Source organism: Eleginops maclovinus, chromosome 23, assembly GCF_036324505.1.
Source record: "Eleginops maclovinus isolate JMC-PN-2008 ecotype Puerto Natales chromosome 23, JC_Emac_rtc_rv5, whole genome shotgun sequence".
In the NCBI taxonomy this organism is placed as follows: domain Eukaryota; kingdom Metazoa; phylum Chordata; class Actinopteri; order Perciformes; family Eleginopidae; genus Eleginops; species Eleginops maclovinus.
Window position 1 is genome coordinate 1,604,361 of NC_086371.1, and position 25,622 is coordinate 1,629,982.

The following is a 25,622-nucleotide window of genomic DNA, read 5'->3' on the forward strand; positions in this document are numbered from 1 at the left end:
AGACTGGGGTCACTCAAAATGTGCACAATATTGACCTTTTAAAAGAGACATTTCACATTTAAGAGCAACTTATAAAACAAGACTTGAAGACATCAACGCTTGGAAACAACACAGGTCATGTTTGCAAGAAATCCAGATATATAAAAGGGGTGTGCAGGGATTTGGTGTTGAAATTGTGGCGCAATGGTCAAGGAAAATGGTCCGTTTATAAACAACTTGACAACACAAGACTTTGCAAACAACTGTTGTTGTCAACTCGTGGAGATAACAAAAGCAAACCCAGATTTAGATTTGCAAGAAGAAATGAAGTCAAAGCAAAAACATGTTTCTATTTCCAAAGGAGGATTACATTTGGGAGAAGTTTTAATATATTGAAAGAGGTCTGCAGGTAGGGGGTTGTGGGGAAATGGTCAGCTTTAAAGCAGTTATCCTCACGTTAGGTCCTAGACAAGCTATTTTCCAGCAGTGCTGGCAGAGCAGACCATCAGGTAAACACTGGCTCTGGCTTTGTGTTTGTGGTTGCTGCACAGGTTCCTGTTGGCCCGTATTTTCTGCTCATCCTGCCAACATTTTCAACGTGCTGCAAACTGTTCAAATTGTGCTTCCTCGCTGGGGAAATTTCCACGTCTCGCATGAATCCCAATGCCTTGTGTGGGACTTTAAATGCAATCAAGTGTGCAAACTTGCTGTGTGCGGTTATCCGTGCGGATTATACCTGGCTGTGTGGAAAAACATAATCATTTAGAACGAAAGGAACTGAAATACACATATTAGAATCAGGTTTGGACACGGGGAGCCTTTTTGTTGACAAATAGATTAAATACCAGTCTTAGGTTTACTATTGGGCTGTAGCCGATTAGCCTAGCTTAGCATAAAGCCTGGAAGAGGAGAAGTCCTCAAGGAAGATGGCCACACGATGAAGCAAACGGTGCAACTACAACTTATGTGTCTGTGACGTCAATTGGGCCCAAAAACGAATTTTCCCATTGACTTACACTGGGAAAGAGACTCTCAAACTCACCAGGCTTAACGGTAATCCACCGGTAGAAACATTCCCTGTAGCGGCAACACACTTCGAGGTTAGCTGTACTTCCCAATATATATACTTCATACTTTTACACACTACCATTGTCTCTGAATATAAACTTCGGGTGACCACAGCTTTGGAAACGGGTGCAAACATTAAGATTCTTAATTGAAACCTGGAACTTATTGGAGGACTGGGATCCATGTAAACATCCGCATTTAATCAGCATGCTCTTCATGCAGCTTAATGAGCAAACAAATAGGAGTTTTGGCTCCAACGCTGAGTTAAAAATGCATGTGGTCTACTCCGAGGGGCTCTGTGGATCCTCTGCAGTCCAGCAGCTGTAATAGCTTTCATGTGAAATTAAAACTTCCAAAATGAATAAGCTCTGAGGGCAGGTTGGAAATGAAATTTGAAGTCTGTATATTTAAATTCCCAAACAGCAGAAATGTGAGCTTTAAATCCGGAGGGCTGCAGCGAGATGATGTTTCACATTAAGTCGTGCACGTCTCAAACGAATGGAAACATGTAATAACATCTACGAGTGATTACATCCCTCATATATCAGATGTCAGGATTCATTTCCTCTGTTTATTTGCTTTATTCGTCAGTGTTGGGCCCTTTGGGTTTCACATGTTTTCACTTTCTGCATCACAGATGTTAACTCTACACCGTAATAATAGTAGACCTAATGGACCCTATTAGCTAGAGTAATCATCACACCCCTTCATTTTAAGAACATTATTACATGTGCTTTTAATTTATGATGATGACATTAAAGGCTAATTGATGTTTTCCCACCTGGACAATATTTCCCTATGTTTGTGTGCCTTGGTGACTAATTAGAGCCACCATCGTTTTAATTGGTTGAGTATTGATCGAGAGCTGCAGACGTAATCTCTCGGGGCAGTTCTGCGCTAAAGGACCAAATCGAGTGAAATATTAGAGAAACCCTTTTGATTTTTCTTCAGGGTCTTTCCAATAATGTGGTCGCTGTAATATGAACCTGAACCTGAACCTGTCAGGGGCAAAAACAAGAGCAGTCAAACGTTGACGCTGTGCAATTTCCCTCGGATATGTTTATAGCAGACAGTTTCCCAGTTGCAGTTTTTGACCCGTTTCCAAAAGACTATGTGTGTCAGAAAAAGGGGTTATTTAATATAATTTCCACAATCATAAGATAAATGGTTCTAATCAAAGTTCTTTGTAAGAAACCTAATGAATCTGACATTTTACTTTGTCTGTGATTATCCATTCACTTCTTTTTTCCTCTGATAAATAAAGAAATAAAATCTAAATACTCAAAGTGTTTTTTTTAACTGTTCACCATCTATTCACAAACTTGTATTGTTGACAAAATAATACATAAAATTAGCAAGAAATATAATGATTCACTCCGGGGTCGTCTTTGAATTTCTGACTCAAACTTGAAATGAGATGTATTGACCATAAACCATGATTTCCTGTCTGTGTGTTTATCCTGTTCTGTTGCCTCTTAGCATATCTAACACATTGTATGGTGTCCTTGGGTGTCATGAAAGGCGCATAAAATAAAAACTAAATGTATTATTAGTTATTTTATTATTATTTAATAAAAATTTTAAAATAAAATCATTTGAAGTATTATTTTTTTTAAAAATTTGTTTTATTATTTTTTAAATTTATTTTTAAATTTTATTTTAAAAATTTTTTTTTTTTTTTAAAAATTGTTATTTTTTTTTATTTTTTCATTTCTTATTTTTTTTATTATTTTTTTATGTTATTTTTTAAAAAAATTATTTTTTTATTTTTTTTTTACTTTTCATTTTTTTTTTTAAAAATTATTATTAAATTTTATTTTTTTTTTTTTTATTTTTAAAAATTAATTAAAAATTTTTTATAAATTATTTTTAATTTATATTTTATTAATTATTTTTGTTTTTTTTTTTTTTTAATATTAAATTTATTTTTTATTATAAATTAATTTTTTTTTATTTTATTTTTATTTTTATAATTTTTTTATATTATTATTTTAAATTTTTTATTATTTTTTTATTTTTTATTGTTATTTTATTTAATTTTTTTTTAAAATTTTTTTTATTTTTTATTTAAATTTTTTTAAAATTTAATATAATTTTTTTTTTTTTTTTTTTTTTTTTTTGTTTTATTATTAATTTTATTTTTTTTTATTTTTAAAATTATTATTATTATATTATTATTTTTTTATTTTTTATTTTTATTTAATATTTTTATTAATTTTTTTATCATTTTTTTTATATTAATTTTATTATTATTTTTATTATTTTTTTATTTTTTTTTAATTTTTTATTATTATTTTATTTATTTTTTTTTTTTTTAATTTTATTATCTTTTTTGAACAAGAAGTGTAAAACGGGGGTTTGGATTAGAATGAGTCCCCCCAACAACAGAATTGCTTTCGATGGATATCCTTTATAAACGAGATAAACCCGGCCAACTAAAGTTGCACATTGACGGGAAGACAATAAAAAGCTTATAAAATTAAAGATTTGACGTAATGTTTGACGTGTATCAAGGTTAAACTATGGAAGAACATCAAATCAGAGTCTACAGGAGGGGGAGACGTCCGGAAAAAGCTTCCATCAGAACAGTTTCTGAATATTAACAATGATGGACCAATCACACTGAAACAGGGGGATCGTTCATTTGCATTCTATTTGGGAAAACTCAAATTAAAAGCAACCTGAAACTCTTCCCTCCCTCTCTTTCTAGACTACATTAAACCACATTTAACCCATCCGTCTTCCGCTGCCGTCCAGCTCCACTTTAATCACAGAAATGTACCGAAGCTGCAAACATTTCCAGGAATCCGCCTTGTGTATAACCGAGTCACAGTGCTGAGGGGGAGCATTGATAATATACTCTGTTATTTATGGTGCAAATCTGTCTCTGTCTGCTAATCAATAATGTATTATCATACATCAAGTTTTGGAAATGAACCTGCCCAGAAGTTAATTATTGCAGAGATGGTAGCGGACTCCAGCGCAGCAGCAGCAGTCGATGGTTTTTCATTAGAGAGACTTCAGAGATTGATCACAGAGAAAAATATATATGTTCTGATTTGTTATGATGGGAGATGTGAGTGATAAATGTGGTACCTGCAGAACAAATGAGAGAGCCCGAGGGCAGGGTCGTAAATAACACGGTAACTTTAATTTGGCTGAAGCAGGAGGGTATGCTAACTGACACGGGATGATTTCTGAGACGGTGCTGAGTCTACACCTTCCTGGTCAGGCCTTCAGAGGAACTATAAATCCACCGAAAAACCCTCCAGAGGCTCTGCACGGCTGCGACCCTGATCTCTGACTCTGACCTTCATCTCTGTGTTTACCACCGCCAGAAAGAGACAGGTTCGTCCCTGTGGAGATCACACTGAAGGGAACATTTTCAATCAAAAAAGTCTTCAAATGATTTGCCTTCACTCTACAAAAGAAAGCTCCTTTTATAATCAACAAGGCCCGAAAACCTGTCGGACTCTTAAACCCACTTTTAAAACGGCTTAGTCGAATACTTTATTCTTATCGGTCAATCTGTACGTTCCAGAGGTCTGCTGTTTTTTTCTTGCTAGCAGACCGTTGCTAAGGAGAACTGACAGTTGCTAAGGAGAACTGACAGGAAGTAAACGCTGAAGGGAACAGCAGAAGAAGACAGACAGGAAGTAAACACTAAAGGGAACAGCAGAAGAAGACAGACAGCAAGTAAACACTAAAGGGAACAGCAGAAGAAGACAGACAGGAAGTAAACACTAAAGGGAACAGCAGAAGAAGACAGACAGGAAGTAAACACTAACGGGAACAGCAGAAGAAGACAGACAGGAGGTAAACACTAAAGGGAACAGCAGAAGAAGACAGACTGGAAGTAAACACTAAAGGGAACAGCAGAAGAAGACAGACAGGAAGTAAACACTAAAGGGAACAGCAGAAGAAGACAGACAGGAAGTAAACACTAAAGGGAACAGCAGAAGAAGACAGACAGGAAGTAAACACTAAAGGGAACAGCAGAAGAAGACAGACAGGAAGTAAACACTAAAGGGAACAGCAGAAGAAGACAGACAGGAAGTAAACAGCTAAAGGGAACAGCAGAAGAAGACAGACAGGAAGTAAACACTAAAGGGAACAGCAGAAGAAGACAGACAGGAAGTAAACACTAAAGGGAACAGCAGAAGAAGACAGACCGGAAGTAAACACTAAAGGGAACAGCAGAAGAAGACAGACAGGAAGTAAACACTAAAGGGAACAGCAGAAGAAGACAGACCGGAAGTAAACACTAAAGGGAACAGCAGAAGAAGACAGACAGGAAGTAAACACTAAAGGGAACAGCAGAAGAAGACAGACAGGAAGTAAACACTAAAGGGAACAGCAGAAGAAGACAGACAGGAAGTAAACACTAAAGGGAACAGCAGAAGAAGACAGACAGGAAGTAAACACTAAAGGGAACAGAGACTGGGATCTTTTGTCAATTCATCTCCCCACTTTTTCTGCTTTTGCGTCCGTCACATATCAGTACCTCAGGAAAGACATTGAATAAGACGGACACAGAGTCCCTGCAGCACCACGCAGTGCATTAAAGGTGTGTTATAGTTTAAAGGGCCTGCATTCATTCTAGAGGAACATTGTATCTTGCGAAACCTGCACTGTTGACTTTTCTGTTTGTGATAAATGTGTTTCATCACAAATACAGTATCACAACAGTCAGCTGCGGGTCAGGTCTCAGGTGTGCAGCTTTACTAACAGAATATAAAAGATGTTCCCTTGTGAGAAACGAGAACAGAGAAACAAGGCTTTTTACTTCAAGTGTGACCTTGCACTTCACGAACAGAGGCTTCTCTTTCATCATGCTCCCGGCTCCAGGCCTAACTCACACCCTGGTTGTAGGAACACAGAGGCGACATGTCTGTAAATACTGATGACAGCACATCACAGCTAATGAAAGCCACGACTAAAAAAAACTGTTGCACCCGAGTGAAATATCACTCCAGGTGACACGACATTCAGCGAGTCATTCTGTCACAGAAAAGTTGTTTTAATGTCTGTCTGCGTGAGAGCTAACCTTTCATTTAATGAACAAACCGCCGGGACCTTCACTCTTTCTGAAGTCACTCTGTTCTCTGTAAAAGTCAACGCTGTCCCACTTTTCATCCTGTCACTTCAGTACAGGCTGTTACTTAAAGAGGCCCTATTCTGCTTTTTGGGTTGTTGCCTCTGCTGTAGTGTGTTCTATAGGTGTGTGTGCAAAGGCTAACATCCCTACAGATGGACTCTCCCTACAGGTACATTAGCAATCATCAGATTACTGTACCTTTCTAAAAATGGTTGATTTCTATCAGGATTACCGTGTTAGTAAAAACCTACAAAGATCATCTAGTGTTTGTAAAGGATCAGATGTTTGTCTCCTCTGTCAGCTGTTCTCTTCTGTAGGCTGATACTTTAAGAGTGGATCTATACGCCTACTGCCTGAATCTGAATCAAGCGGCCCTCAAACATTTCTCAAAACGCTGAGTTTTTCTTTAAAATCTCAACCTTTCTAATATTTCTGACAATGATTTCAAAATTCTCAATATTTTCCAAACAAAAACCCAACTTATTTTTCAGAATGCGAATTTGAAAATTCTGACTTCATTGGATCAGATGTCACTCTTCTCTGCCATCTGTTCTGTTCTGTAGGATAATACTCATGAATCTGTACGCCTACTGCCTGAATCTGCTTTAGTAGATCTTAACTTGTGGCCCTAATCATCTCCCCCTGTTGAATTTCTTTTCAAATTCCCGATTTTGTTTCTCCAAATCACGACTTTTTTGTATTTTTCCGACCGTTTATTTAAATTCACATTTATTTACCAAATCTCAACTTTTCTTAAAATGTCTGAGTGGATCAGAGGTTTCTCTCCTCTGTCAGCTGGTCTGTTCTCTAGTACTTTCAGTGTGAATCTGTGCGCCTACTTCCTGAATCTGCTTCATGGTTTCCTCTTTGGTTCATTTGCTCTGTTTTTAATTCTGCAGGTGAACCTATGTGTTCACAAAATAGTGTGTGTGATCTCAACTGTGTGTGTTAAACTAAAACGGATCAGCTCAGGTCTTATTCCTGCTTTTATAAACTGTAGTATGTGCTCATGTGTTGTTGCTGTAAACATGCAGCTCCGTGTTCAAGGCCAGCTGAAGGTGAGTGTCCAGCAGCAGCTAAACTGAGTATTCTCCCTGCTAATAGAAACTATAGATTACAGAGTGCATACATTTTCCCCTCGAGCAGCTACCTGATGGTGTTGCACATAAAGATATTTCAGCGCGGGGGTGAAATGTGCAGATTAGGTGTTTATATGGACTGCTCACTGTTTCCACTTGAGAGCATAAAGACTCTTATTGAATATCCATAGAGGAAGGAAAGGTCACTCTGTGCACATATTGTTGGGGTGGAGATGAATACTATGCATGCTCGTGTGCATAGTAACGATCTGTGCAAGCACCCAGAAACGAGGGAGGCGATCAATCTGCGTTATCACATGAGGGGTGGGTGGTTGTGGAACCAGCACCTGATCACAAGAGGAAGGGGACGCCGAGCCCCTCGGAGCTAGGAGACACTTTATTTTTGTTGCACTGCGACAAACGAAGCAGTAAAACCGCCCGACGTAAATCACGCCCCCCCCCAACACAGGATTTAAAAATATAAAAGTAAAGATAGCTGGCTATAGTAGAAATAGCCCGACCTCCTCTTCATCCACTCCTGCTCAACTGTGAGAGCGATGCACAAATGTGTCTCAATCAGGGAACGTGAATTTCCCTCGAGAGGAATTTCAGGCAAAGTGTACAAAGGCATGTTCCAGATTTAGCAGGAACCTGTTCCTGAGCACAACACACACACACACACACACACACACACACACACACACACACACACACACACACACACACACACACACACACACACACACACACACACACACACACACACACACACACACACACACACACACACACACACACACAGTTATTAAAAACATGATATCCAACAGCAGAAAAAAGAATTTAATATATTTTTATTATTTTATTTTAACTCAATATTTTTGGGGGAATTTAAATACTTTTTTAGAGAAATATTTATTAATATTATTTTTTAAATATTTGTATTTATTTTATTTATAGTAGAAGTGGGTTTTAAAAAGAAATCAGGATACCAAACACAGTTATCAAACAATATTAATTTGTATTTGTTTGTTTTTTTCATTTATTATTTTTTGACATTTAAATCTTTTTTTCCGACAATTCTTTCTATTTTTTTTACTATTTATTTTATTTGTAGTGGAATTTTGTTATTTATTCTTGAGGATTTATTTGATTGTTAATTTCGTGTTTAATGACGGTGACACACCCCCACACACACACACACACCCACACACACACACACACACACACACACCCACACACACACACACACACACACACACCCCCACACACACACACACACACACGTTTTTCTCTCAGTACATTACAACAACACATTATTTATTAAGATAAGCAACAACAAATGGCAGATTATTGGATTTCATTTGTATTTATTATTATTATTGTTGTTGTTATTATTATTATTATTGTTGTTGTTATTTGATTTAAACTCCATATTTTCTTGGAATTTAAAACCTTTACGTTTGGACAAGGATTTATATTTTTTCATGAATTACATTTTATTTGTGAATTTTCGTTTCCCAAAATGCACACACACATAGTCAGAGCAGAGGAGAGCCTCCCTAAAGCTTCCTGTCCGTATGTCAGGATTTCTGCTGCTTGGACTCCGACCCTCTGCAATGAGGCGCAGACGTCAATGGCTGTTGGAAGGCCTGTCAATCACCCTGACTGACTGATTGGTATTCCCTGACGGTCGAGGGTTTGTGCGTCGGCATTCTCTAAACGCAACGCTGCCCGCTTTGATTAATCATTCCTGCATGAGCGGTCGATAAAGTGAACGGTGTGCTGCAGGCCTCAGGAGCACAGCGTCGTGTTCCTCTGTGCGCGGAGAGCCTGAGCAGTGGTTCTGCTGACTGTAACATGTAACATGGAATGATGGAAAACATCAACCACCGGCCTCTGAGCTCAGAACAGTACAGGAGAAGCTTTCATTTGCTTTGTGTTGCGTACAAAATAACGTACTACTCCTTTAAGACATGGGTAAGAGTCTTCAGGGATGACATGATTTTTGAACCGGAAGGGCTCCCTCTCAATGGGATTGGACATTGGATTTGGGATATTATGTAGAGGTCAACACAAATACTTCTAACATGAACTCCAGAATAACTTCACCAATTCACACCATTACTCATCTTCAATCATCCTTAATGATAAAGGACCTTTACACTCATTAGGGGGACTACAGATTGATTTCATTTTCAGCATTCTTAGCCTTCAGGTTAACCAAAAACCCATTCACAAATCATCTGAAAGTGCCAAAATGCTTGTTAGATGAGATTAGACGTCTGAATGTAACACTGCATGACTCATAACGGAGGATGTTTTGCATTGAAACGTTCTTTATGGCTGTTTTCATTCCTATTGTACACATTTGTACATGTTTGTGACAAGTCTGGAAATGAGACAGTAGAATAAAATAGCAACCAAAGCAACCAGTACTGTTCACGGTGCAGTTCCTCAGTTTCTCATTCACACTTGGGACAGTATCCCTTCCTAACTTGTGCAGGAAGTCCCACTGTGATTAAAAAACCTTCAGTAAACAGAAGTGGAGACGTGCCGGCCACCAGGGAAATTATTCCGCCTCCTTGGCACCTCCTTTCACCCGTCTTGACAGAAATCACAGATTTAAACCTGAATACAAGATTAAAGTTTTCTGTTGAGACGAACGTGTCCTGCAGGTCCAAGAAATTCTGAGCCGGCCTCACCGGATGAATAATAGGAGCCGGGACAGAGGCACAGGAGGTGGGAGGGGGGAGATATGTGCGAGCTTTAAATGTGTATTCATCAGGTCCGGCCCCGGCCATTGACAGGCTAATCAATGTTTAGTAATAAGGCTGAATGTGGAATGAGGTGTGGGGGGTCTGGGTCGGGACGGAAGGGAGGGAGATATCAATTAAGCGGGGAGTGCAGACTCCAGGCCCGAGGAGCTGAGGCGGCGATATCCCCATTCTGCTTCATTAACTAAACAGTGTGTGTCGAATGCAGAAACTCCTGCAGCCGACAACAGCGCCCGAACCCAGCCATCCCATCTGCAGAAAACGGCCGTCCTTATTGGATGGAAATGAGCCTCTGCAGCAGGTAGAAAAAACGCCTCTGATAGGTCTCATAATGAAATACCTGGGAGGCTGTGCAGGGAAACAATATCCACACACGTGACGCAACGAAGGGGAACGTGCGGCGAGCCGGCGGGCTGGAACACATTACCAAATTATATTGAGAGATATTTGCATTCACTCTGAATTCAGGGGGAATTGGGAGAAACAGTGTGGGTGGGGGGGGGGGGAGTAAATAGGCTCATTCCCAGTTTGCTGTTAGTCCTCCATATGGAAAACAAACAAATCATAATGTTTTTCATAAATCTGGAGATTTAGAGCAGTGCAAGTTCGACAAACATGAGAAATCCTACAGATGAATACATCTCAGATTTGTTTCAGTTTGCTTATATATATAAACTTTTCACTATCCTTCATTTTTCAGGAAACACATGTACATGTTCACCCTGCTTTATGCATGTGATTGCTATAGTTAATGCAGATATTTACATCCTAAACGCACACTATCCATTATATCTATATTTATGAATGTTGGTACTGCCTGTAAACTCCTTTGAGGCGAGGACGTTAACGTTTTCCTTGTGAAATGACTTTATAATTTACTAATGAAAACATTTACCAACTTGAATTAAAAACAGAAAGTGAAAACTGTGACATTTAGTCTTCATGTGCAAAGCTCCAAAAAACTACAATTCCCATCATGCACCACGACAGCGTGTTAATGCATCAGAAATAGTTATCCAGTAATAAAATACATATTCTGAAACACCCCCAAAGAGGACTTTTGATACTACTGTGCATTTTCCAACAACTAGACCAAAAGAACAGCAGACGTCCGGTCTCTACAAAATGAATACTTCACGTGTTGCCTGAACTCTAAAAACCCCAAACCTGCTGCTGCTATCCATCGTCCCAGGAGAGCAATTTAACGCCAGTAAAGGGCGCTGACATCTGACGCTTCTTCACTCTTTATTAAATGCATTCACCTTGTTGATGATGCACGAGGCGTCCCGCAGTGGCCCCGAGCCAAACACAGAATCCAACGTCCCCTCTGCTGTTCACTGGAGACACCTGCCTCACAGACCTCTAAATATGGAGCCGCGTCTGCTGAACAACCTTAAATACTCATGCTTTCTTTGGAGTTCAAGGTTCAGATCATTGATAACATTGATAAGGGGAGTTTAGAGCCTTAGTTTCACCATGTTTTATAGCGCAACATGTACCCATTAGTCCGCATAAACACAGCTCTACTTTCCCTAGCACAACGACCAACATCCATGTGACGCATCAACCCTCTTTTTCACAATTATTAACAAAAGCCCCCACAGCCACGGTTCCTTTACTGAAGCTAGAACGACCTCCCCCAATGCAACCCCACATCCCAATAGTGTCGTGCAGAAATGAGTCCAAAAACCAGGAAATTAGTCAGCATTTTACCACTTCCTGTTCCCTAGTCTAGAAGTCAATGGGTTTCTGAACGTGTTTTTGGTTGATAGCCTGAAATAAGGTCAGATGTGTAAGTATCATGTCATCCTATTATTGCAATATAAAATCCAATTAGGAAATCCCTTTGCTTTTGTCAATGGAGTGTCAAGTATATTGATTTGGAAAACATATTTGAGGGCCTAAAGACGCCACATGTCCAACACAGACGTCGTTGTTTGGTTGCTACTCAAATTTGCGTCATTTCCTGGAGGCTTGCTCTTCACGACCCATGATACCATTAAGCGTTATGACAACCGGGCCGGGATTTCTCCACATAAATGGACACTGAACGAAGGCCATAACCCCCATGACGAAACCTGATGGTTTGGGCAACATCCCCCCCCCCTTTAGCATCCAATAGCACCGCGGCGCTGGTGACCTCCTGCTGCAGCGACACTACCATGAGGACGTGGTTCTGCATGTGAGAGGACCGTCATGGTAAGGCAACGCGGGACGCAGCAGGGATGACTAAACGAGGCTTCCAGCGGGAAAGGGAGATGACCTAAAAATCTACATGATTACATCGGTGGCTGCCTGTAGCTGCTGGCAAAAGCACTTCCTGAAATGATGACGTATCTGGCAACAAAACCGATCTAAATTTAGGGATGTTTAACTCATGAGCTGTTTCTTCTGGTGTGTCTGGACGGACAGCAGCAGCCGGTAATTGATTATTGGATTGGTTGTAATAAAAGAAGGAATTTCAACCCACAGCTCAAAACAACTGATTGTCTTATCGACAAGTGAGACTAATGAGATGAGCTTTCCAGGAGAGAGGCAGGCTGTAAATCAGAGGCTTGGAAAGTATTAAAACAAGACATATTTTTCGTTGCTTTTGGATGAAAAATCCCCTTTCAGTGGACAGAAACACACCTGACACTCCGGTGTGCTTTCCACAGCTTTCATAAATAAAAGCATCATCTAAATGCAGTATAAGTATTGTACTACACATTTGAGGTACTTTACCAAAGTATTTCCATTTTTAACTTCTTTATACTTCTTCCTTACTAGATTTCGGAAGCCACTACACTACATATATTTAACAGATTGATTAACTACTGACTTATACATTCAGATTTTGAAACACAAAACTAATGAAACATGTTAAAAATATGAGTCTTGTGTACACATTAAGCCATCAGATATTATATTGAATTAACTACAACCATGAGTGGGTTAACAGCACATTAATTGGAGGCAATTTTGCAAAACAAATATCACATTTCCAGCTTCTTAATATTCTTAATATGTACTTAAAAGTACTTCTACTCCTAATACTTTAGGTATCATTCTCAATGCAGTACTTTCACTTGAAATGCGTTTTACAGTGGAATTAGTACTTTTACTCAAATAAATACATTATCCACCACTTTGCAAAGCCCACACATGTGGCTCCCTGAGTTCTCCCCCTCATGCCTGTTGACACTCATTAAATAATCCACATATTTCTTTGCTTTTGGATGAAACATCACCTGTAAGTGGACAGAAACATCTGAAACTCCAGTCAAGAGGTCTAGGACTCGTGAATAAAGCATCATCTAAATGCCAACACATGTGGCTCCCTGAGTTCCCCCCCACCACATGCCTGTTGACACTCATCACAGCCACAGACCCACCGCTAGTGGTCGCTGTTCCCTCCTCTCACAATCCTGCCTGGTTTCAATGCGACTCAATTCTCAAGACGTGCACATGAGGCACAACGCACACAGCCCATAGGCAACTTCCACAAGAGATCACCTGAATATTCTCAACACATCTGGAGGGAAGCTCTGTTTCATTCATGCACGTCCCAAAAAGCAATCAAAATGCAAATCCCGATGTGATCCGAACCCGCTGAAATGACACACACATGATTCCTGTCACAGGTGAAGCCCATCGCATGCCTCCGCTTACCTGAAGAACACTACGGTTTCCCACAGATAGATCCACAGCGCGTTTAGTCGGCACATTCTGGCTAGTCTCATTTTGTTTGGAGTGAGGGGGGGTGAAGGTGTTGCTGAAAAAGGAGGGGGGGTCACACTCTTGAGAGGATGAATTCCTCTTCAGATATACAACAACAAAAAAATCCTTTAGTGGTGGAAAAGGAGGAGGAAGAGGAGGAGAGGGGAGGGGGGTTTATGGTTTTGGTTTATGACCTCCAAGGTGAGCTGGAAAATGTCTTTTTTGGTGTGTTTGTTTCAGATTCCCTGGTACCGAGCCGCCGGGTGCTCATGACCTCACCGGCCGAGAAATCATCCCTGTGTCCGGTCTCACACCGCCAGAAGAAAAACCGGCGACAATCCACAAAAATCCAGCCGGAAAATGTGTTCCGGACCCGGCTGGGCTGCGGGGAGGAAGCGCGTCCAGGTTTCGGCTCAGAGGGGGGGGGCAGATAGGGGAGGAGAAAAGGGGAGGGGGGGGGGTCTCTAGTGGAGGTTATCCGCTCACAGGCTAATTGACACACAATTACACCCAATTATTCTGAAGTCCAGTCCGTGCGATCCACAGCGGCGCGAGGGGAAATAAGACATATTCCTTTAAACTGCGCGTGGTGGAGCTGCGTCTCTCTGTGCGTTATATTCCCTGATTCCACTCACAGAATCTCAGATCGGTTTTCTCTCACATGCATCCCCACCGGAGCTCTGGATCCGTGCGCATCTGCTGGAGGTCTGCAGGTACTCCTCTTCCTCTTTCCCTCCCCTTCTTCCTGCTGCTGTTGCTGCTGCTGCTCCTCGCAAGTGTCTCCCAGGGGCGAGTAGTAGTGGTAGTAGTACTTGGCTCTGAAGCAGCACGCGCTCAGCTACTCCCATTGTCTCGCGCTGCTCAACTTGGAGACGCACCGGCGGCCCGCGCGCTCTGCATCCGGTTCCATCCGGGCTCCGCGTGCGATGAAGGGGAAATCAGAGCTGAATCAATCCCCCTTTAGGAAGAGTGAGAGCGTTATACAGACGGAGCGACCTGAGTGTGATGTGCAGCTTCTTCCATGGCAGGGTTAGCAGCAGTGACTGTGGTCCACACACACATACATACACACACACACTCGGTGAGGTACAGGACAGGCCAGCCTCGGTGTGCTCCGACACTGTGTTTTCTTGCTGCAGTCATTTAGCAAACTCCAAAAATCGCACCTCACAGTGGACAGACACGCCCACTGCCCGCTGTCATTGGTCAGAGCGCTGCAAGAGCTCGTATCTGATTGGCTGGCAGAGGTGTCACTAACTGGACACGAGCTCTGCCCCTTACGCAGAGATCCCCCCGAGGAAGACCCACTGTAATGAGAAGTTATGTGGAGTTTGGACTGAGACACTCAGATCATGTTCTTGAAGAGAGTAATGTGTGTGGTGTCAAATTATACGACGGGAATAGATTTTAAACAGAGAGACTTTTCACACTGCTTTATAAAATGAAATGGAATATACTTAAAAACTGAAGAGAAGAATCTGTTTTAAACAACAGTGTTAATGCAGATGTAGTTCCTCTGTGTGTATTGTTCTTGTGTTATGCTGCTCTGTGTGTGTTGTGTCATCTAGATTTGGGCACAGCAAATGAACACAGACTATAGATGGAAGGTAGCACCATGTTTAGAGCTGAACTCGACAAAGACAATGATCTGTTTCGTTGAACAGAACTCAAATTACCGACTGATTGATATGTTGCTTTTCTCCACAGAGCATCGTGCAATAGTGCTCATAACTTCCATAAGGCACGAAGAACTAAGTAAAGGGTAGCTAAAGACATGTGGGCAAACCATCCAGAGGTTTATATTTAAAATCATGCTTATGCTGGCGTATCATCACATAATATCCTCACACATGGAGACATTGCTGGGTGCACCTCCTTGTGGTGTGTTCAAGTTCACTTTTTTGGACCAGATTTAGGCGACGCGAGGCGATGCTTCGTGCACGTAGTTCTTTGATGACGGCTTGGTGTGTCTGGCCCTTCAGGGTATTTAAATATAATGAACTGAGAGTAAATGTAAATGTTTGTTCATCTCTTCAGATCGTCTAAGGTTACCGGGAGGTAATGAAAGCCTCTATTGTTTTATTTCCTTTGGCTAGTCCAAGTTTAGTCCATCCAGAGCTCTCAAAGAGGACATATTCTGCTCCTCTTCAGGTTCATATTAGTATCGGTCTCTCCTGGGACATGTCTCCATGCTCTAATGTTCAGAAAGCTCTTTATGTTTCTCATACTGCCTGTGCTGCAGCACCTCTTTTCACCCTCTGTCTGAAACCAGAGCCCAGTCTGCTCTGATTGGTTAGCTGGCCGTCTGGAGAGGTTTGAATAACTGGTGTTTTCTGGCTAACCTGCTTCTTCTGAAAAATGTCCTACGCCATGTAGGAATCACTTTAATATTGCTATGATATTCTAATAAGTTCTACTCTGATTTGAATGATTTACAATAACACACACACACACACACACACACACACACACACACACACACACACACACACACACACACACACACACACACACACACACACACACACACACACACACACACACACACACACACACACAGAGGGCTAGAGCTCCTGAATATGGAGAACATGTCTTCATTAGCGTAAAGGGAAAGGTTTCTCAGACTCAGAGTGAATGATAGAAATACCTCAGGCAGGAGGATCTTAAATAATCATAAACATAATACTATATTCACATAAATACGTGTTTACATACACACTCATGAACTTCTATACACACACATACACAAACCCCATTTGATATCCTGCATACACAGAGCTGTGGAAGAAGATGTCTCTTTAATATCTGTATCACGGGGTCACGTTCTTGTTTGTTTCTCTGATGTCAGCAGGACTACAGACAAAATACTTTCCAGATGTTCCTGAGACTTGGTCGAAGGGCGAAGCATGGTTCAAAGAAGAACCAATTACATTCTGGAGAGAGTCCAACTTAGAAGAATAGCATTTGGCCGAGACGGGGGTCCCTTCTAGGCGTTGTTATTGTGGTTTTCTTTGTCGCTTACCCCAAGAGAAACTAAACCACACTGACTTCCCAACAGGACAGTTTCCTGTTTATAATTCAGTGGGAATGCAAAGGAAGCGTGATGAATATTTAAACCATTACACAGCCATTATAGCTCTTTATGTAAATGCGCAGTAAAGTGCTGTGCTGGTTATTTATAGTCGCAGCCGCACGTAATTACTCTCAGTCGTTGTTTGGAGTGCGGGGGTGGGGGGGGGGCACCCTGATGACCCATCACTGCAGATGGTGGGACAGTGTGGGAGGCGAGAGCTGTGTGACTGGAGGGTGACGGTTCAAATCCCAGATGTAGAGGTGGTCCACCAGGGAAAGCGGGATGCAGGTGTTGACACCTTTGGAGGATACGAAGATCAATACCCCTCAGCTTTCACCGGTCATCCGTCAGCTGTTTTGCAACTGAGATAAATAAAGTATGAGCAACAAAGCACGGAGAAAAGCTCTCTGCTGAAGCATAGGAGCCTTATTCTCCTGAATCAAAAAGGAAGCGTTAAAGGACCTGGACACTACCCACCCTTATGAGGCAAAAACAATGTCCCCACTGACCCAAAACACGTCAGAAAGACACCTTTAAAAACAATCCAATGAATAGGATTATACATTAAAATGAATTCTAGGCTAGAGGCAGAAACACCAGCAGCCCCTACACTAAAGGCCTCCCTCTTCTGCTGATGGAACCGGACCTCTAAGCACCTTCTTTCCAGCATCCAACGCCTGGGCAGAGCTAAAGACACAGGGAACACACACAGCCGTAACACCACCGATCACTGTAACCGAAACGTCTCTCTGGCATTATGAGGTAGCGCTTACACCTGTCGGCACATTTCAAAGTGTTGAATCTTTGGAGGTCAATGTCCAGTTTACAAATACAGGACCTTGAGATCTACAGGTTTGATTACAACTCTACCATCATCCAGACAATAGGAAGCTAGCTAATCTTATGCTAACTGAATGCTAACAAAACGTGTGCTTATGATGCATAATTTATCTTCCGTTAAACTGAAATATATTGTGATATTTCCTGTTTACTCACTGGTGGTTTAACTGTAGTTCAGCAGCTGACTGTTAGCATATGGCTGCCACCAACACATCCAGCGTTCTGTGCTAATGTTCGCTAGCTTCCTTCGTAAAGTAGAAAAGAATGAAACGTAATCCCATGGTCCTCTTTGTGTGTTGGATTGGATGTCATGAAGCATCAACAAAAGGGCTGCTGACCATGTTTAAAACCTTTCATTTGAGTCAACCCTCCTCAGCTCAGGTTGCTGGTGTCCTCCAAAGATGACGTCCTAATACCATTCCCATTTAAAATAACTGTGCTTTTTGGCTGACTAAGGTTTTTACCAATGCTTTTCAATCAACAAGCTGGCTATATGTTCTGTGAATGGATTCCATTGATTTGTTAATGATGATGCTCAGAGTGTGGACGCAGCAAACCATCTCATGGTGATTGTTTTTAATGTGGTACTTTATGGATCTGTGCAGAGGCCTTTCGTTCCAGGAGAGCAGTGCTCGCTAAATGGATGCAGGGTGGAGCACCGTGCTTTATACTGTGGAGGTCAGCGTGGAGAGTGGCTGCGCAAAGAGTCTGACTTCCACGTTGGAAACCCAAGTTTGAATCCCATCACTTAAGCTGTTGTCGTCCACCGGCTCTCCTCAGGGTGTTTGTACTGTTCCCATGATTGTACATTTTCTATACAAATGACTGTGTGAGTAACCAGGATGACGGGCTTTTCCTGAAGTTCACAGATGACGCGGTTTCATCGGTCTGCTCGAGGAGAAGGAGGTCAGTCATGGGTCAGCTGTGACGTCTTTGTGACAACCACATCCTGAAGGTCAACGTTACCTTTAGGAAAACTGAGGATGTGGTCATTGACTGTGGAATAAAACTGCCTACTTAAGTATTGAAACTACAATGAAGGGTTCTTTTGTAGAGATGATTGGAGGCTACAAGTAACCTGGAGCAGTGATCAACTAGAACTGGAACCAAAATACTTAAGCAACTTGCAGAGCTTTTGTAGAAGACACTCACACGGAAAGGGTTACGAAAAAAAGAAAACAAAAACTGTTTGTCCAAAATTGTAAAATTGGGCAGTAAAGTAATTGACACATTTTGCCAGTGTCGGAAGACCTCATCCTCCTCAGTTGTAGGCCAAAGCCAAAGCCTTCGTTTTCCAGGCCGAACCTTGACAGCACACATCAGTAGCATTTATTCATGACTTTCATTGAAATAGTTTGATTATTTTAATCAATTGGTCTTCTATAACCGCCGAGAACAACGTCCCATGTCTTCTCATTTGTTGTGTCTCGCCACGTTAACCAAATTTCTTCTCGAGGGGACAGTGGCTCTCGAGGGGACTGTGGCACTTGGGTGTGGTTGGAGTGATAGGAGTGGGTCAGTCGGAGGTATCAGGTAAAGAGTCTCTCAATAAAAGCATGCTGGTGACCTGGTTCTGGTCTCCTGCAGTAGGCTGGTTCCTGAGAGGACAGGGCCACTTCTTGGAAAAGAGGAGCAGTAGATCGTGGAATATCTTTGTGTGGACTTCCTCAGCTTGAGCCTCACATGAACCTCGACTACAATCTTTCCCAAACCTTAACACAGTGTTTTATTTGCCTAACCCCTAAACATACAGTGTGTTTAGCATAAGTATGTCCTTTAACTAAACATGGTTGCCATGTGCAGATATTGTAGAAAGATCATTTGCATTGGACGTCAATAATATTGTCGATCAGCATCAAAATGTCTGTCTGGTATTGCTCGCTAACACTGGGTAAGATCTTACTTTGCAATGGCTGTATTGCATCTTTGAACATCGCAGAAACATGACTGCACCAGGAAATATCTGACCACAACGTTTCCATCAAAGGCTCCTGGACTGCTGGGGCTACATGGACATTTATTGCACATATTTGCTTCAACTTATGTTAATATTAATATGAATTCATTCTAATTTGGTGCAACTGTGACAAATCTAATTTCCCTCTTGGATGAATAAAGTATTTCTGCTCTTTTGAATCTTTTTGATTGAAGTTTGGAGCCGAAAGCCTTGCATCAACCATCAAGAAGCTACGAGAAAGACTGAGTAAGGTTTGGACTGGAGCTGAGTATCTTTGGTAAGGCTGGCAGATGTGTTTGCAGTAGCGAAATAAAAACCTGGAGTCTCCTGATGCAAAGGCAGTAGTGCAAAACCTCACAGAGGAGCGGTGTGATCGACTTTGAGTCCAGGAGTCGCTCCGCTCCGAGCCGTAGTGATTGAAGAGTCGGATAGCAGCGGTACAAATACCAACCGTACTGTAATACGTGCCCTCTGTGTGTCTTCCTGTTGGCTGCCTGCTCAGAATCTACTATCCATGAAAAATTGTCATTCATCACTTAAATATTCATCTGTGAGGAGATCACACGGCGGTCTGAGGAAAGGCGCTGTAGAGCAGCAGGCCTGCAGAGAGGATCAATAGCTCTCCGTACTCGTCATGAAAGCAGTAACGTTTATCTACGACTAAAGGTCATCAGGTCCGCTCTCACAGTCTTCACGGGGAGACTTAAGGAGAGGCCTGAACTTGAGCATTTTTCATATCAGAGCAGATAATCGATGGCTGCTACAGGAGCGGAGCTGTACCAGTCAGAGGAGCAGAAATCTGGAATGGATCTGACATGGCGAGAAGCTTCAGGACGACTCAGCAGGAAATAGTTCTCCGTCTCAACAGAAGTGCATCTTTCCTAAATCTCTCTCTCTCTCTATGAGTACCTGGTTAAAGTTTGCTTAACGTCGAGGTATGATCCTCAAACGGCTGCATTTACAGGTCAATGAATTCCACCAATTTGTACATTTCTAGCCTCTTCAACATTGATTTGTGTTGCATGTGTGTGTCGTCTGGGCTCCTTAAAAACTCCTAATCCTAACTATAGGCAACTTTATCAATACCATATCTATGTATGTAGTTTCCTCCCACTCTCTGAAAAACAGACAATCCACACTTTTTATTGTAAACCTTAAGTTATCGATGCAAATCGGACATTGATTGCCGGCTTGATATTGCAAAAGCATCTTAAAACAACATATATTTACTCCTGACAATTTAAAGGAAGCAACTTTTGGTACATCTCCCTAATCATACTTACTTGAGAACCGTTCTCAGTGCAGGACTTCTACTTGTAACCGGTCGTTGTACAATGTAGTATTACAACTCTTCCCTGAGTTAAGGATCTCCTTTCCCCAGTGGGAGTACGGCACATTTGGCACACCCTCGAGTGCTGTGATTTCCTGCAGGTACAGACTGTGAATGCAACACAGACATCAGAGGTGCAGCCTTGCATCAGTCCCCAGTGAATCCCATTCTCTCTCAGTCCTCTGCACACTGTTCAGCTTTACCAGAAGTTTCCTCAGCTGTGATTCCGACCCGAGCTCATGTGATTGAGTTTTCCTTTAATGCAAACAATCCGCAGCACATACTCCCACACTGACAGACATGCAGCTCTTTCTCAGGAAGGAAATACCTCGGGGAAACACGAGAGAACAGAACGTAGTTTCAGCAAATGCACGTGAACAAAAAGTGAAAGTTTGAAGTTAAATTTTTACCAAGTTGGTTCAATATTTTAACAAAATAGACCCTTCGTTTGACAGAACACACATGAGTTGTTTCTGTCTGTCATGTTCTCTTTTAAAACGAAGTTTAAGTGAAAGTTGGACGAAGCAGGTGTCACTTTTCTGCCTCATAACGTCAGCTAGCTCCAGAGCTATTAGCATGGGTCGTTAGCCGGCTCAGCATCACAAGGTGAAGCTGCTGACTGGCCGGAGCTCTCCTTGATGCTCGCCTGGCATCATCACACTGTAAATGTCCTCGTAAAATCCTCCACACACACACACACACACACACACACACACACACACACACACACACACACACACACACACACACACACACACACACACACACACACACACACACACACACACACACACACACACACTGGCATCATCCAACCTCAACCTTGAGTTATGGCGCGGCCGCCGCTGGCAATCACATTAAGAGGCACATTTCTTCATATTCACACAGGGGACCACGTTGAGCAATCTGCTTAATTTAGCCGGACTGATGAATTGTACTGCTGCTCTCCGTCTACCTCCATCAAACCTCTTCCTCTCTGCCTTTGTCTTTTCTCCCCTGCTCGTCTTCCTCGTCTTCCTCTCTCTCTCTCTTGTCCTTGAGACGGCCGGCTGCTCCTCTCCACGCTCGGTTGAAATGTCAGACAGAGTAACCTGCAGATAGCTGTTCTCCGCTTCCTGCTGCTCACGGGCCGGCAGCCTACTCAGGTGTGCAGCTGCAGACGTAGAGACGAGCCGATTCAGTATTCACCTCCAGAACGAACAAGAGAGGAGTCCAAAGATCACCTGGATAAACCAAGCAAACCCAACAGGAAATACTTCCTTTGGATAATCAGAATGACATCAGACACAGTGAAGACTGTACATCTGTGTTCCCTCTCATGTAGTGTGGGTTTTAGTGCAAGAAGCCCTCTGTTCCGTCCAGAGTGACTTTCTCTCCCACACTGGAAATGTTTTGGGCTGTTTAAGCACCTGTTGGCCCTCGCAGTTTGAGAGTATTTTGATGAATAATACACGAGCAGCATATACATGATTTCTGGAGATCTTTGAGGTACCTTCAGGTTATTTCACTCCTAAAGGAATCTTCCTCAGTATATAAGACTATTATACCATTTCATTTTAGAATGATATCTTATTATATAATTATAATTTTGTGCAATGAAGTCACTTGAAATAGTCTTGAGTTGACAGCCAATAATACATAAATCAAGAAAAATCAAACAATGAATCAGAAATAAATAAAAGTGATGATTATTATTCAAAGTAATAATACTAAATAAAAAATGGAAATAATAAAAACATTAATAACAATGAGCACAAAGAAATGGTGGCAAAAGTAATACTATTATATACAGTAACTATGATTCTGTGCAACCTGTTAATAAATGGAGTGAGACTCAAAGAAAGAGTCTTTAAAGGGTAAAAGCACTTTTTGTTGGAGGTAAATATCAGACAAGATACAAGGCTCCCTTTTCTCCCAAGCGGCACCTTCACCACGGTCACATTCTTCATCTTCCGTGCTCATGTCTGAGACATTTAAAAAAGGAAACATGTGACCTTTTACTTTGCTGTGCACCAACCTTTAAATGCAGCTGACCCAGTTTTCATTTCCCCCCAAAAAACAGCTCCTCTTCCTCTCTTCAGGTGAAAGGACGGCGGGCGAGCTCAGCGGGAATCCATCCGTTCATTACATCAGTCAAACTCTGCATTGAGATTAATACCAACGAGCGCGCCACTTTGTTCCTGAGGAGAAAAATGCAGTTGTCAGTCGACCTAATTGTGCTCTCATGGTGCATGAGGGCCCGCTGAGTTATTGAAGAGCTCTCGCAGGAAAATCATGATCGACGAGCAGCAGGAGGGCCTGACATCCAGCGTCACACACACGGCTCTGTCGGGGAAACAGGGACGGGAAGGAGAGCAACATCAAAGAGACATAATCCAGTTATGTGTGTGGATGCAAATGAGGGCACACGCGTTAATTATTTAACCCTAAAATGCTCTCTGCATGCTGGGGGATTCAGTCCTTCCACAGGCTGGGTCCATGTGTGAAATGGGAGTAATATTGGTGTTACATGCGTGTAATATGGGTCTCTTAATGTGTAAAATGAGTGTAATAGCAGTGTACCATGGGTATAAACAGGGGGTAATAATGATACAGGTGTAATAAAGGTGTAAATGCATATATTAGAGATCTATTAATGTGTAAAACCAGTGTAATATTGGGGTGATGTGGGAGTAATATGTGTTCAATAACATGTTATTATGGCTGTAATAATCTGAGTGTAATAATGGTGGTAATGGGGGTCTATTAATGTGTAAAATGGGTGTATTAATGTGTAATATGGCTTTTAAAGTGTGTAATAAAGGTCCAATCATGTATAACATCGGTGTAATAATACAGGTGGAATTATGGGGTCTATTAATGTGTAATATGGGTGTATTAATGTGTGAAATCTGTGCATTTACAAGGAGATATCGGTGTAATATTGGTGTTACATTGGTCTAAAAGAAGTGCTGTAAAATGGGTTTAATAAGGGTGGGTGGTACGGTGTAATGATAGTGTGATGGTGTGTAATAAGGGTGTATTTATGAGTCAGTGGGTGTAATAACATATGGGTGTAATTTAGAAAATAGCAAATCATCTCAGACAATATTTCTGTGATTCCCAATTTAAGGGTTAATGTAATTTGATGTGTGAGATTGCTTTTGCTTGAATTACATCTGACCAATCAGATCTTTGAATGCATTCTATCAAATATTTTGCTGTAGTGAAAACAATAAGTCAAGTTATCAACATACCTCTAACCCCTCATGCTCAATAGCAGCTGTTAATGGAGTTATTCCTGCATCATCCACTCCCTGAAGGCCATCTCTGGGACAGCAACATTAATATAAGTGTGTTTGAATTTGCATTTCAGGATACATTTTGCACGTGAGATAATGTGTGTGTTTCATGCATATGTATTTATGGACTGCCACAATGCTGCAGCCTGGAGGGACGGCTCTCAGGGACTTTGGATTCCTTTTACTCTGTGGTTCACTTTAAAACCGATCCTGTTTGTGCTCCTGCTGAGTTCAAGACTCAAAGTTGAACTGTATGAATAATTTATCAGAGCAAAATTCAAATCCAAGGCCCCGGTGTGAAAGCCAGCTGCCCTGCCAGGTGATCTGAAGCATTGGAGCGGCTGCCGGATGAACGTACAGGTGTTTCCTCTTCGGGTCCTGCAGCGCTACACGTTCAGTCGTACGGTTTCTCTTCTCGCCGCTGACAGAGAAACGTACGGCGACATTACTCACCGCTAAGAGTGGATTCCTGTGTGTGTGAAGTCATGCTGAAAACTAAACATGGACAGTACAGCAGTGGTCATACAGGCATGTCAACTGTGTGTGTGTGTGTGTGTGTGTGTGTGTGTGTGTGTGTGTGTGTGTGTGTGACAGCATGTAAAAGAACTGATGTGAAGTGCTTCTAAAAATAGGCTGGGAAAAAAGTGCGAGAAAACCAAGTCAGCGATCAGGCTTATGGCTGGGACGTGTTTTGAGCTAAATGCTAACCCCCAACATGCTAACATGCTAATTTGAAGCTGTTGTTTGGGGTGTCACGGTCACCAACATGCTAAATCTGCGCTCAGCCAATGATGGAGGTGGGGGTTTCCTACATCAAATTTCCCACTTCTGTCCATATAAAATGTTGGGTTCACAAAAGTAAACTTAACAGAAAACATGGCTGGTTATCGGAGCAGTGCAGCCTGCTCAATATATGAAAAGCATCAGAGGAACTTCTTTCTCCTTTTTTACCAAACTGACTTTTAATCCAATGTCATTTAGAAAGGTAAAACATAATCCCAGGGAAGAAGTGCAACGCAGATCAAGTAGAAGCTTCCAAAGTGGAGTCAAACTCACTGGCAGTTTAAAGGATGGAAACACACTCCAGCTGGTTTGTTGCACAACCTAAATGGTCCTTAATTATGAGGATTATTCGACTTATATATCCTGCCAATTCCTTACATATTAACTGAGATAATACCTACTTTTTTGGAACACATGAAGGAAATCTCTGTGGTGATGTTCTTCTTCTAATGTCTACGTTCTTTTCAAAATTACAACAGACGTTTATCACCATCCTTGAAACCCTTGAACGCACCATTGCTGCTCGTATGTTGGATGGTCTGCCCTGACCACCCTTAGACTGAACCATTGCCACACCCTTATCTGTAAGGACATTCGTGGTGCTCTTCCAACTTGACTAAGGATTTATATCCTTCGTAAAAGAACAGAAATGAATCGACTC